Consider the following 13,750-nt stretch of genomic DNA (forward strand, 5'->3'; position numbering starts at 1 on the left):
CCTGGAAACTGACCAGGTGATCATCACCTAATCCAGGACATGTTTACTGACCCAGTACCTGGAAACTGACCAGGTGTACATCACCTAACCCAGGACATGTTCACTGACCCAGTACCTGGAAACTGACCAGGTGATCATCACCTAATCAAGGACATGTTCACTGACCCAGCACCTGGAAACTGACCAGGTGATCATCACCTAACCCAGGACATGTTCACCTACCAGCACCTGGAAACTGACCAGGTGAATATCACCTAACCCAGGACATGTTCACTGACACAGCAAGTGGAAACTGACCAGGTGAGCATCACCTAACCCAGGACATGTTCACTGACACAGCACCTGGAAACTGCCCAGGTGAACATCACCTAATCCAGGAAATGTTCACTGACACAGCACCTGGAAACTGACCAGGTGATCATCGCCTAATCCAGGACATGTTCACTGACCTAGCACCTGGAAACTAACCAGGTGATCATCACCTAACCCAGGACATGTTCACTGACCCAGCACCTGGAAACTGACCAGGTGTACATCACCTAACCCAGGACATGTTTACTGACCCAGCACTTGGTAACTGACCAGGTGATCATCGCCTAATCCAGGACATGTTCACTGACACAGTACCTGGAAACTGACCAGGTGATCATCACCTAACCCAGGACATGTTCACTGACCTAGCACCTGGAAACTAACCAGGTGATCATCACCTAATCCAGGACATGTTCACTGACCCAGCACCTGGAAACTAACCAGGTGATCATCGCCTAGTCCAGGACATGTTCACTGACCCAGCACCTGGAAACTGACCAGGTGATCATCACCTAACCCAGGACATGTTCACTCACCTAGCACCTGGAAACTTACCAGGTGATCATCACCTAACCCAGGACATGTTCACTGACACAGCACCTGGAAACTGACCAGGTGATCATCACCTAACCCAGGACATGTTCACTGAACCAGTACCTGGAAACGAACCAGGTGATCATCACCTAACCCAGGACATGTTCACTGACCCAGTACCTGGAAACTGGCCAGGTGAGCATCACCTAACCCAGGACATGTTCACTGACCCAGTATCTGGAAACTAACCAGGTGATCATCACCTAACCTAGGACATGTTCATTGACCCAGCAACTGGAAACTAACCAGGTGATCATCACCTAACCCAGGACATGTTCACTGAAACAGCACCTGGAAGCGGACCAGGTGATCATCATCAGCGAACCCAGGACATGTTCACTGACCCAGTACCTGGAAACTAACCAGGTGATCATCACCTAACCCAGGACATGTTCACTGACACAGCACCTGGAAACTGACGAGGTGATCATCGCCTAATCCAGGACATGTTCACTGACCCAGCACCTGGAAACTAACCAGGTGATCATCACCTAACCCAGGACTTGTTCACTGACCCAGTACCTGGAAACTGACCAGGTGATCATCACCTAACCCAGGACATGTTTACTGACCCAGTACCTGGAAACTGACCAGGTGTACATCACATAACCCAGGACATGTTCACTGACCCAGTACCTGGAAACTGACCAGGTGATCATCACCTAATCAAGGGCATGTTCACTGACCCAGCACCTTGAAACTGACCAGGTGATCATCACCTAACCCAGGACATGTTCACTGACCCAGCACCTGGAAACTGACCAGGTGATCATCACCTAATCAAGGGCATGTTCACTGACCCAGCACCTGGAAACTGACCAGGTGATCATCACCTAACCCAGGACATGTTCACTGACCCAGTACCTGGAAACTAACCAAGTGATCATCACCTAACCCAGGACATGTTCACTGACCCAGTACCTGGAAACTGACCAGGTGATCATCACCTAACCCAGGACATGTTCACTGACCCAGCACCTGGAAACTAACCAGGTGATCATCGCCTAATCCGGGACATGTTCACTGGCACAGCACCTGGAAACTGACCAGGTGATCATCGCCTAATCCAGGACATGTTCACTGACCCAGCACCTGGAAACTGACCAGGTGATCATCACCTAACCCAGGACATGTTCACTGACACAGCACCTGGAAACTGAACAGGTGATCATCACCTAACCCAGGACATGTTCACTGACCCATTACCTGGAAACTAACCAGGTGATCATCGCCGAATCCAGGACATGTTCACTGACCCAGTACCTGGAAACTGACCAGGTGATCATCACCTAACCCAGGACATGTTCACTGACCCAGTACCTGGAAACTAACCAGGTGATCATCACCTAACCCAGGACATGTTCACTGACACAGCACCTGGAAACTGACCAGGTGATCATCACCTAACCCAGGACATGTTCACTGACCCAGTTCCTGGAAACTAACCAGGTGATCATCGCCTAATCCAGGACATGTTCACTGACCCAGAACCTGGAAACTGACCAGGTGATCATCGCCTAATCCAGGACATGTTCACTGACCCAGCACCTGGAAACTGACCAGGTGATCATCGCCTAATCCAGGACATGTTCACTGACCCAGCACCTGGAAACTGACCAGGTGATCATCACCTAACCCAGGACATGTTCACTGACACAGCACCTGGAAAGTGACCAGGTGATCATCACCTAACCCAGGACATGTTCACTGACCCAGCACCTGGAAACTGACCAGGTGATCATCACCTAATCCAGGACATGTTTACTGACCCAGTACCTGGAAACTGACCAGGTGTACATCACCTAACCCAGGACATGTTCACTGTCCCAGTACCTGGAAACTGACCAGGTGATCATCACCTAATCCAGGACATGTTCACTGACCCAGCACCTGGAAACTGACCAGGTGATCATCACCTAACCCAGGACATGTTCACTGACCCAGCACCTGGAAACTGACCAGGTGAACATCACCTAACCAGGACATGTTCACTGACACAGCACGTGGAAACTGACCAGGTGAGCATCACCTAACCCAGGACATGTTCACTGACACAGCACCTGGAAACTGACCAGGTGATCATCGCCTAATCCAGGACATGTTCACTGACACAGCACCTGGAAACTGACCAGGTGATCATCGCCTAATCCAGGACATGTTCTCTGACACAGCACCTGGAAACTGACCAGGTGATCATCACCTAACCCAGGACATGTTCACTGACCCAATACCTGGAAACTGACCAGTTAATCATCACCTAACCCAGGACATGTTCACTGACACAGCACCTGGAAACTGACCAGGTGATCATCACCTAACCCAGGACATGTTCACTGACCCAATACCTGGAAACTAACCAGGTGATCATCGCCTAATCCAGGACATGTTCACTGAACCAGCACCTGGAAACTGACCAGGTGATCATCACCTAACCCAGGAAATGTTCACTGACCCAGTACCTGGAAACAAACCAGGTGATCATCACCTAACCCAGGACATTTTCACTGACACAGCACCTGGAAACTGACCAGGTGATCATCACCTAACCCAGGACATGTTCACTGACCCAGCGGCTGGAAACTAACCAGGTGATCATCGCCTAATCCAGGACATGTTCACTGACCCAGCACCTGGAAACTGACCAGGTGATCATCGCCTAATCCAGGACATGTTCACTGACCCAGCACCTGGAAACTGACCAGGTGATCATCACCTAACCCAGGACATGTTCACTGACACAGCACCTGGAAACTGACCAGGTGATCGTCACCTAACCCAGGACATGTTCACTGACACAGCACCTGGAAAGTGACCAGGTGATCATTACCTAACCCAGGACATGTTCACTGACCCAGTACCTGGAAACTGACCAGGAGATCATCAACTAATCCAGGACATGTTTACTGACCCAGTACCTGGAAACTGACCAGGTGTACATCACCTAACCCAGGACATGTTCACTGACCCAGTACCTGGAAACTGACCAGGTGATCATCACCTAATCAAGGACATGTTCACTGACCCAGCACCTGGAAACTGACCAGGTGATCATCACCTAACCCAGGACATGTTCACCTACCAGCACCTGGAAACTGACCAGGTGAATATCACCTAACCCAGGACATGTTCACTGACACAGCAAGTGGAAACTGACCAGGTGAGCATCACCTAACCCAGGACATGTTCACTGACACAGCACCTGGAAACTGCCCAGGTGAACATCACCTAATCCAGGAAATGTTTACTGACACAGCACCTGGAAACTGACCAGGTGATCATCGCCTAATCCAGGACATGTTCACTGACCTAGCACCTGGAAACTAACCAGGTGATCATCACCTAACCCAGGACATGTTCACTGACCCAGCACCTGGAAACTGACCAGGTGTACATCACCTAACCCAGGACATGTTTACTGACCCAGCACTTGGTAACTGACCAGGTGATCATCGCCTAATCCAGGACATGTTCACTGACACAGTACCTGGAAACTGACCAGGTGATCATCACCTAACCCAGGACATGTTCACTGACCTAGCACCTGGAAACTAACCAGGTGATCATCACCTAATCCAGGACATGTTCACTGACCCAGCACCTGGAAACTAACCAGGTGATCATCGCCTAGTCCAGGACATGTTCACTGACCCAGCACCTGGAAACTGACCAGGTGATCATCACCTAACCCAGGACATGTTCACTGACCTAGCACCTGGAAACAAACCAGGTGATCATCACCTAACCCAGGAGATGTTCACTGACACAGCACCTGGAAACTGACCAGGTGATCATCACCTAACCCAGGACATGTTCACTGACCCAGTACCTGGAAACTAACCAGGTGATCATCACCTAACACAGGACATGTTCACTGACACAGCACCTGTAATCTGACCAGGCGATCATCACCTAACCCAGGACATGTTCACTGACCCAGCACCTGGAAAGTAACCAGGTGATCATCGCCTAATCCAGGACATGTTCACAGACACAGCACCTGGAAACTGACCAGGTGATCATCGAATAATCCAGGACATGTTCACTGACACAGCACCTGGAAACTGACCAGGTGATCATCACCTAACCCAGGACATGTTCACTGACACTGCACCTGGAAACTGACCAGGTGATCATCGCCTAATCCAGGACATGTTCACTGAACCAGCACCTGGAAACTGACCAGGTGATCATCACCTAACCCAGGACATGTTCACTGACCCAGTACCTGGAAACTGACCAGGTGATCATCGCCTAATCCAGGACATGTTCACTGAACCAGCACCTGGAAACTGACCAGGTGATCATCACCTAACCCAGGACATGTTCACTGACCCAGTACCTGGAAAATAACCAGGTGATCATCACCTAACCCAGGACATGTTCACTGACACAGCACCTGGAAACTGACCAGGTGATCATCACCTAACCCAGGACATGTTCACTGACCCAGCACCTGGAAACTGACCAGGTGATCATCGCCTAATCCAGGACATGTTCACTGACACAGCACCTGGAAACTGACCAGGTGATCATCGCCTAATCCAGGACATGTTCACTGACCCAGCACCTGGAAACTGACCAGGTGATCATCACCTAACCCAGGACATGTTCACTGACACAGCACCTGGAAACTGACCAGGTGATCATCACCTAACCCAGGACATGTTCACTGACAGAGCACCTGGAAAGTGACCAGGTGATCATCACCTAACCCAGGACATGTTCACTGACACTGCACCTGGAAACTGACCAGGTGATCATCGCCTAATCCAGGACATGTTCACTGAACCAGCACCTGGAAACTGACCAGGTGATCATCACCTAACCCAGGACATGTTCACTGACCCAGTACCTGGAAACTGACCAGGTGATCATCGCCTAATCCAGGACATGTTCACTGAACCAGCACCTGGAAACTGACCAGGTGATCATCACCTAACCCAGGACATGTTCACTGACCCAGTACCTGGAAAATAACCAGGTGATCATCACCTAACCCAGGACATGTTCACTGACACAGCACCTGGAAACTGACCAGGTGATCAACACCTAACCCAGGACATGTTCACTGACCCAGCACCTGGAAACTGACCAGGTGATCATCGCCTAATCCAGGACATGTTCACTGACCCAGTACCTGGAAACTGACCAGGTGATCATCGCCTAATCCAGGACATGTTCACTGACCCAGCACCTGGAAACTGACCAGGTGATCATCACCTAACCCAGGACATGTTCACTGACACAGCACCTGGAAACTGACCAGGTGATCATCACCTAACCCAGGACATGTTCACTGACACAGCACCTGGAAAGTGACCAGGTGATCATTACCTAACCCAGGACATGTTCACTGACCCAGTACCTGGAAACTGACCAGGTGATCATCACCTAATCCAGGACATGTTTACTGACCCAGTACCTGGAAACTGACCAGGTGTACATCACCTAACCCAGGACATGTTCACTGACCCAGTACCTGGAAACTGACCAGGTGATCATCACCTAATCAAGGACATGTTCACTGACCCAGCACCTGGAAACTGACCAGGTGATCATCACCTAACCCAGGACATGTTCACCTACCAGCACCTGGAAACTGACCAGGTGAATATCACCTAACCCAGGACATGTTCACTGACACAGCAAGTGGAAACTGACCAGGTGAGCATCACCTAACCCAGGACATGTTCACTGACACAGCACCTGGAAACTGCCCAGGTGAACATCACCTAATCCAGGAAATGTTCACTGACACAGCACCTGGAAACTGACCAGGTGATCATCGCCTAATCCAGGACATGTTCACTGACCTAGCACCTGGAAACTAACCAGGTGATCATCACCTAACCCAGGACATGTTCACTGACCCAGCACCTGGAAACTGACCAGGTGTACATCACCTAACCCAGGACATGTTTACTGACCCAGCACTTGGTAACTGACCAGGTGATCATCGCCTAATCCAGGACATGTTCACTGACACAGTACCTGGAAACTGACCAGGTGATCATCACCTAACCCAGGACATGTTCACTGACCTAGCACCTGGAAACAAACCAGGTGATCATCACCTAATCCAGGACATGTTCACTGACCCAGCACCTGGAAACTAACCAGGTGATCATCGCCTAGTCCAGGACATGTTCACTGACCCAGCACCTGGAAACTGACCAGGTGATCATCACCTAACCCAGGACATGTTCACTGACCTAGCACCTGGAAACTAACCAGGTGATCATCACCTAACCCAGGAGATGTTCACTGACACAGCACCTGGAAACTGACCAGGTGATCATCACCTAACCCAGGACATGTTCACTGACCCAGTACCTGGAAACTAACCAGGTGATCATCACCTAACACAGGACATGTTCACTGACCCAGTACCTGGAAACTGGCCAGGTGAGCATCACCTCACCCAGGACATGTTCACTGACCCAGTACCTGGAAACTAACCAGGTGATCATCACCTAACCCAGGACATGTTCACTGACCCAGCACCTGGAAACTAACCAGCTGATCATCACCTAACCCAGGACATGTTCACTGAAACAGCACCTGGAAACTGACCACGTGATGATCACCGAACCCAGGACATGTTCACTGACCCAGTACCTGGAAACTAACCAGGTGATCATCACCTAACCCAGGACATGTTCACTGACCCAGTACCTGGAAACTGACCAGGTGATCATCACCTAACCCAGGACATGTTCACTGACCCAGCACCTAGAAACTAACCAAGTGATCATCACCTAACCCAGGACATGTTCACTGACACAGCACCTGTAATCTGACCAGGCGATCATCACCTAACCCAGGACATGTTCACTGACCCAGCACCTGGAAAGTAACCAGGTGATCATCGCCTAATCCAGGACATGTTCACAGACACAGCACCTGGAAACTGACCAGGTGATCATCGAATAATCCAGGACATGTTCACTGACACAGCACCTGGAAACTGACCAGGTGATCATCACCTAACCCAGGACATGTTCACTGACACTGCACCTGGAAACTGACCAGGTGATCATCGCCTAATCCAGGACATGTTCACCGAACCAGCACCTGGAAACTGACCAGGTGATCATCACCTAACCCAGGACATGTTCACTGACCCAGTACCTGGAAACTGACCAGGTGATCATCGCCTAATCCAGGACATGTTCACTGAACCAGCACCTGGAAACTGACCAGGTGATCATCACCTAACCCAGGACATGTTCACTGACCCAGTACCTGGAAAATAACCAGGTGATCATCACCTAACCCAGGACATGTTCACTGACACAGCACCTGGAAACTGACCAGGTGATCATCACCTAACCCAGGACATGTTCACTGACCCAGCACCTGGAAACTGACCAGGTGATCATCGCCTAATCCAGGACATGTTCACTGACACAGCACCTGGAAACTGACCAGGTGATCATCGCCTAATGCAGGACATGTTCACTGACCCAGCACCTGGAAACTGACCAGGTGATCATCACCTAACCCAGGACATGTTCACTGACCCAGTACCTGGAAACTGACCAGGTGATCATCACCTAACCCAGGACATGTTCACTGACACAGCACCTGGAAAGTGACCAGGTGATCATCACCTAACCCAGGACATGTTCACTGACCCAGTACCTGGAAACTGGCCAGGAGATCATCACCTAATCCAGGACATGTTTACTGACCCAGTACCTGGAAACTGATCAGGTTATCATCACCTAATCCAGGACATGTTCACTGACCCAGCACCTGGAAACTGACCAGGTGATCATCACCTAACCCAGGACATGTTCACTGACCCAGCACCTGGAAACGGACCAGGTGAACATCACCTAACCCATGACATGTTCACTGACACAGCAAGTGGAAAGTGACCAGGTGAGCATCACCTAACCCAGGACATGTTCACTGACACAGCACCTGGAAACTGACCAGGTGAACATCACCGAACCCAGGACATGTTCACTGACACAGCACCTGGAAACTGACCAGGTGATCATCGCCTAATCCAGGACATGTTCACTGACACAGCACCTGGAAACTGACCAGGTGATCATCGCCTAATCCAGGACATGTTCACTGACCCAGCACCTGGAAACTGACCAGGTGATCATCACCTAACCCAGGACATGTTTACTGACCCAGTACCTGGAAACTGACCAGTTGATCATCACCTAACCCAGGACATGTTCACTGACCTAGCACCTGGAAACTAACCAGGTGATCATCACTTAATCCAGGACATGTTTACTGACCCAGCACCTGGAAACTAACCAGGTGATCATCGAATAATCCAGGACATGTTCACTGACCCAGCACCTGGAAACTGAACAGGTGATCATCACCGAACCCAGGACATGTTCACTGACCTAGCACCTGGAAACTTACCAGGTGATCATCACCTAACCCAGGATATGTTCACTGACACAGCACCTGGAAACTGACCAGGTGATCATCACCTCACCCAGGACATGTTCACTGACCCAGTACCTGGAAACTAACCAGGTGATCATCACCTAACACAGGACATGTTCACTGACCCAGTACGTGGAAACTGGCCAGGTGAGCATCAGCTAACCCAGGACATGTTCTCTGACCCAGTGCCTGGAAACTAACCAGGTGATCATCACCTAACCCAGGACATGTTCACTGACCCAGCACCTGGAAACTAACCAGGTGATCATCACCTAACCCAGGACATGTTCACTGAAACAGCACCTGGAAACGGACCAGGTGATCATCACCGAACCCAGGACATGTTCACTGACCCAGTACCTGGAAACTTACCAGGTGATCATCACCTAACCCAGGACATGTTCACTGACCCAGTACCTGGAAACTGACGATGTGATCATCACCTAACCCAGGACATGTTCACTGACCCAGCACCTAGAAACTAACCAAGTGATCATCACCTAACCCAGGACATGTTCACTGACACAGCACCTGGAATCTGACCAGGTGATCATCACCTAATCCAGGACATGTTCACTGAACCAGCACCTGGAAACTGACCAGGTGATCATCACCTAACCCAGGATATGTTCACTGACCCAGTACCTGGAAACTGACCAGATGATCATCGCCTAACCCAGGACATGTTCACTGACCCAGTACCTGGAAACTGACCAGGTGATCATCGCCTAATCCAGGACATGTTCACTGAACCAGACCCCTGGAAACTGACCAGGTGATCATCACCTAACCCAGAACATGTTCACTGACCCAGTACCTGGAAAATAACCAGGTGATCATCACCTAACCCAGGACATGTTCACTGACACAGCACCTGGAAACTGACCAGGTGATCATCACCTAACCCAGGACATGTTCACTGACCCAGCATCTGGAAACTGACCAGGTGATCATCGCCTAATCCAGGACATGTTCACTGACACAGCACCTGGAAACTGACCAGGTGATCATCGCCTAATCCAGGACATGTTCACTGACCCAGCACCTGGAAACTGACCAGGTGATCATCACCGAACCCAGGACATGTTCACTGACACAGCACCTGGAAACTGACCAGGTGATCATCACCTAACCCAGGACATGTTCACTGACACAGCACCTGGAAAGTGACCAGGTGATCATCACCTAACCCAGGACATGTTCACTGACCCAGCACCTGGAAACTGACCAGGTGATCATCACCTAACCCAGGACATGTTCACTGACCTAGCACCTGGAAACTTACCAGGTGATCATCACCTAACCCAGGACATGTTCACTGACACAGCACCTGGAAACTGACCAGGTGATCATCACCTAACCCAGGACATGTTCACTGAACCAGTACCTGGAAACGAACCAGGTGATCATCACCTAACCCAGGACATGTTCACTGACCCAGTACCTGGAAACTGGCCAGGTGAGCATCACCTAACCCAGGACATGTTCACTGACCCAGTACCTGGAAACTAACCAGGTGATCATCACCTAACCCAGGACATGTTCACTGACCCAGCACCTGGAAACTAACCAGGTGATCATCACCTAACCCAGGACATGTTCACTGACCCAATACCTGGAAACTGACCAGATGATCATCGCCTAATCCAGGACATGTTCACTGACCCAGCACCTGGAAACTGACCAGGTGATCATCACCTAACCCAGGACATGTTCACTGACCCAATACCTGGAAACTGACCAGGTGAACATCACCTAACCCAGGACATGTTCACTGACCCAGCACCTGGAAACTGACCAGGTGATCATCACCTAACCCACCACATGTTCACTGACACAGCACCTGGAAACTGACCAGGTGCTCATCACCTAATCCAGGACATGTTCACTGAACCAGCACCTGGAAACTAACCAAGTGATCATCACCTAACCCAGGACATGTTCACTGACACAGCACCTGGAATCTGACCAGGTGATCATCACCTTATCCAGGACATGTTCACTGACCCAGCACCTGGAAAGTAACCAGGTGATCATCGCCTAATCCAGGACATGTTCACAGACACAGCACCTGGAAACTGACCAGCTAATCATCGCCTAATCCAGGACATGTTCACTGACCCAGCACCTGGAAACTGACCAGGTGATCATCACCTAACCCACCACATGTTCACTGACACAGCACCTGGAAACTGACCAGGTGATCATCACCTAACCCAGGACATTTTCACTGACACAGCACCTGCAAACTGACCAGGTGATCATCGCCTAATCCAGGACATGTTCACTGAACCAGCACCTGGAAACTGACCAGGTGATCATCACCTAACCCAGGACATGTTCACTGACCCAGTACCTGGAAACTGACCAGATGATCATCGCCTAATCCAGGACATGTTCACTGACCCAGCACCTGGAAACTGACCAGGTGATCATCACCTAACCCAGGACATGTTCACTGACCCAATACCTGGAAACTGACCAGGTGAACATCACCTAACCCAGGACATGTTCACTGACCCAGCACCTGGAAACTGACCAGGTGATCATCACCTAACCCACCACATGTTCACTGACACAGCACATGGAAACTGACCAGGTCCTCATCACCTAATCCAGGACATGTTCACTGAACCAGCACCTGGAAACTAACCAATTGATCATTACCTAACCCAGGACATGTTCACTGACACAGCACCTGGAATCTGACCAGGTGATCATCACCTAACCCAGGACATGTTCACTGACCCAGCACCTGGAAAGTAACCAGGTGATCATCGCCTAATCCAGGACATGTTCACAGACACAGCACCTGGAAACTGACCAGGTGATCATCGCCTAATCCAGGACATGTTCACTGACCCAGCACCTGGAAACTGACCAGGTGATCATCACCTAACACACCACATGTTCACTGACACAGCACCTGGACATTGACCAGGTGATCATCACCTAACCCAGGACATGTTCACTGACACAGCACCTGGAAACTGACCAGGTGATCATCGCCTAATCCAGGACATGTTCACTGAACCAGCACCTGGAAACTGACCAGGTGATCATCACCTAACCCAGGATATGTTCACTGACCCAGTACCTGGAAACTGACCAGATGATCATCGCCTAACCCAGGACATGTTCACTGACCCAGTACCTGGAAACTGACCAGGTGATCATCGCCTAATCCAGGACATGTTCACTGAACCAGACCCCTGGAAACTGACCAGGTGATCATCACCTAACCCAGAACATGTTCACTGACCCAGTACCTGGAAAATAACCAGCTGATCATCACCTAACCCAGGACATGTTCACTGACACAGCACCTGGAAACTGACCAGGTGATCATCACCTAACCCAGGACATGTTCACTGACCCAGCATCTGGCAACTGACCAGGTGATCATCGCCTAATCCAGGACATGTTCACTGACACAGCACCTGGAAACTGACCAGGTGATCATCGCCTAATCCAGGACATGTTCTCTGACCCAGCACCTGGAAACTGACCAGGTGATCATCACCGAACCCAGGACATGTTCACTGACACAGCACCTGGAAACTGACCAGGTGATCATCACCTAACCCAGGACATGTTCACTGACACAGCACCTGGAAAGTGACCAGGTGATCATCACCTAACCCAGGACATGTTCACTGACCCAGCACCTGGAAACTGACCAGGTGATCATCACCTAACCCAGGACATGTTCACTGACCTAGCACCTGGAAACTTACCAGGTGATCATCACCTAACCCAGGACATGTTCACTGACACAGCACCTGGAAACTGACCAGGTGATCATCACTTAACCCAGGACATGTTCACTGAACCAGTACCTGGAAACGAACCAGGTGATCATCACCTAACCCAGGACATGTTCACTGACCCAGTACCTGGAAACTGGCCAGGTGAGCATCACCTAACCCAGGACATGTTCACTGACCCAGTACCTGGAAACTAACCAGGTGATCATCACCTAACCCAGGACATGTTCACTGACCCAGCACCTGGAAACTAACCAGGTGATCATCACCTAACCCAGGACATGTTCACTGAAACAGCACCTGGAAGCGGACCAGGTGATCATCACCGAACCCAGGACATGTTCACTGACCCAGCACCTGGAAACTGACCAGGTGATCATCGCCTAATCCAGGACATGTTCACTGACCCAGCACCTGGAAACTGACCAGGTGATCATCACCTAACCCAGGACATGTTTCCTCACCCAGTACCTGGAAACTGACCAGGTGTACATCACCTAACCCAGGACATGTTCACTGACCCAGTACCTGGAAACTGACCAGGTGATCATCACCTAATCAAGGACATGTTCACTGACCCAGCACCTGGAAACTGACCAGGTGATCATCACCTAACCCAGGACATGTTCACTGACCCAGCACCTGGAAACTGA

Source organism: Heterodontus francisci, unplaced genomic scaffold (assembly GCF_036365525.1).
Source record: "Heterodontus francisci isolate sHetFra1 unplaced genomic scaffold, sHetFra1.hap1 HAP1_SCAFFOLD_256, whole genome shotgun sequence".
NCBI lineage: Eukaryota > Metazoa > Chordata > Chondrichthyes > Heterodontiformes > Heterodontidae > Heterodontus > Heterodontus francisci.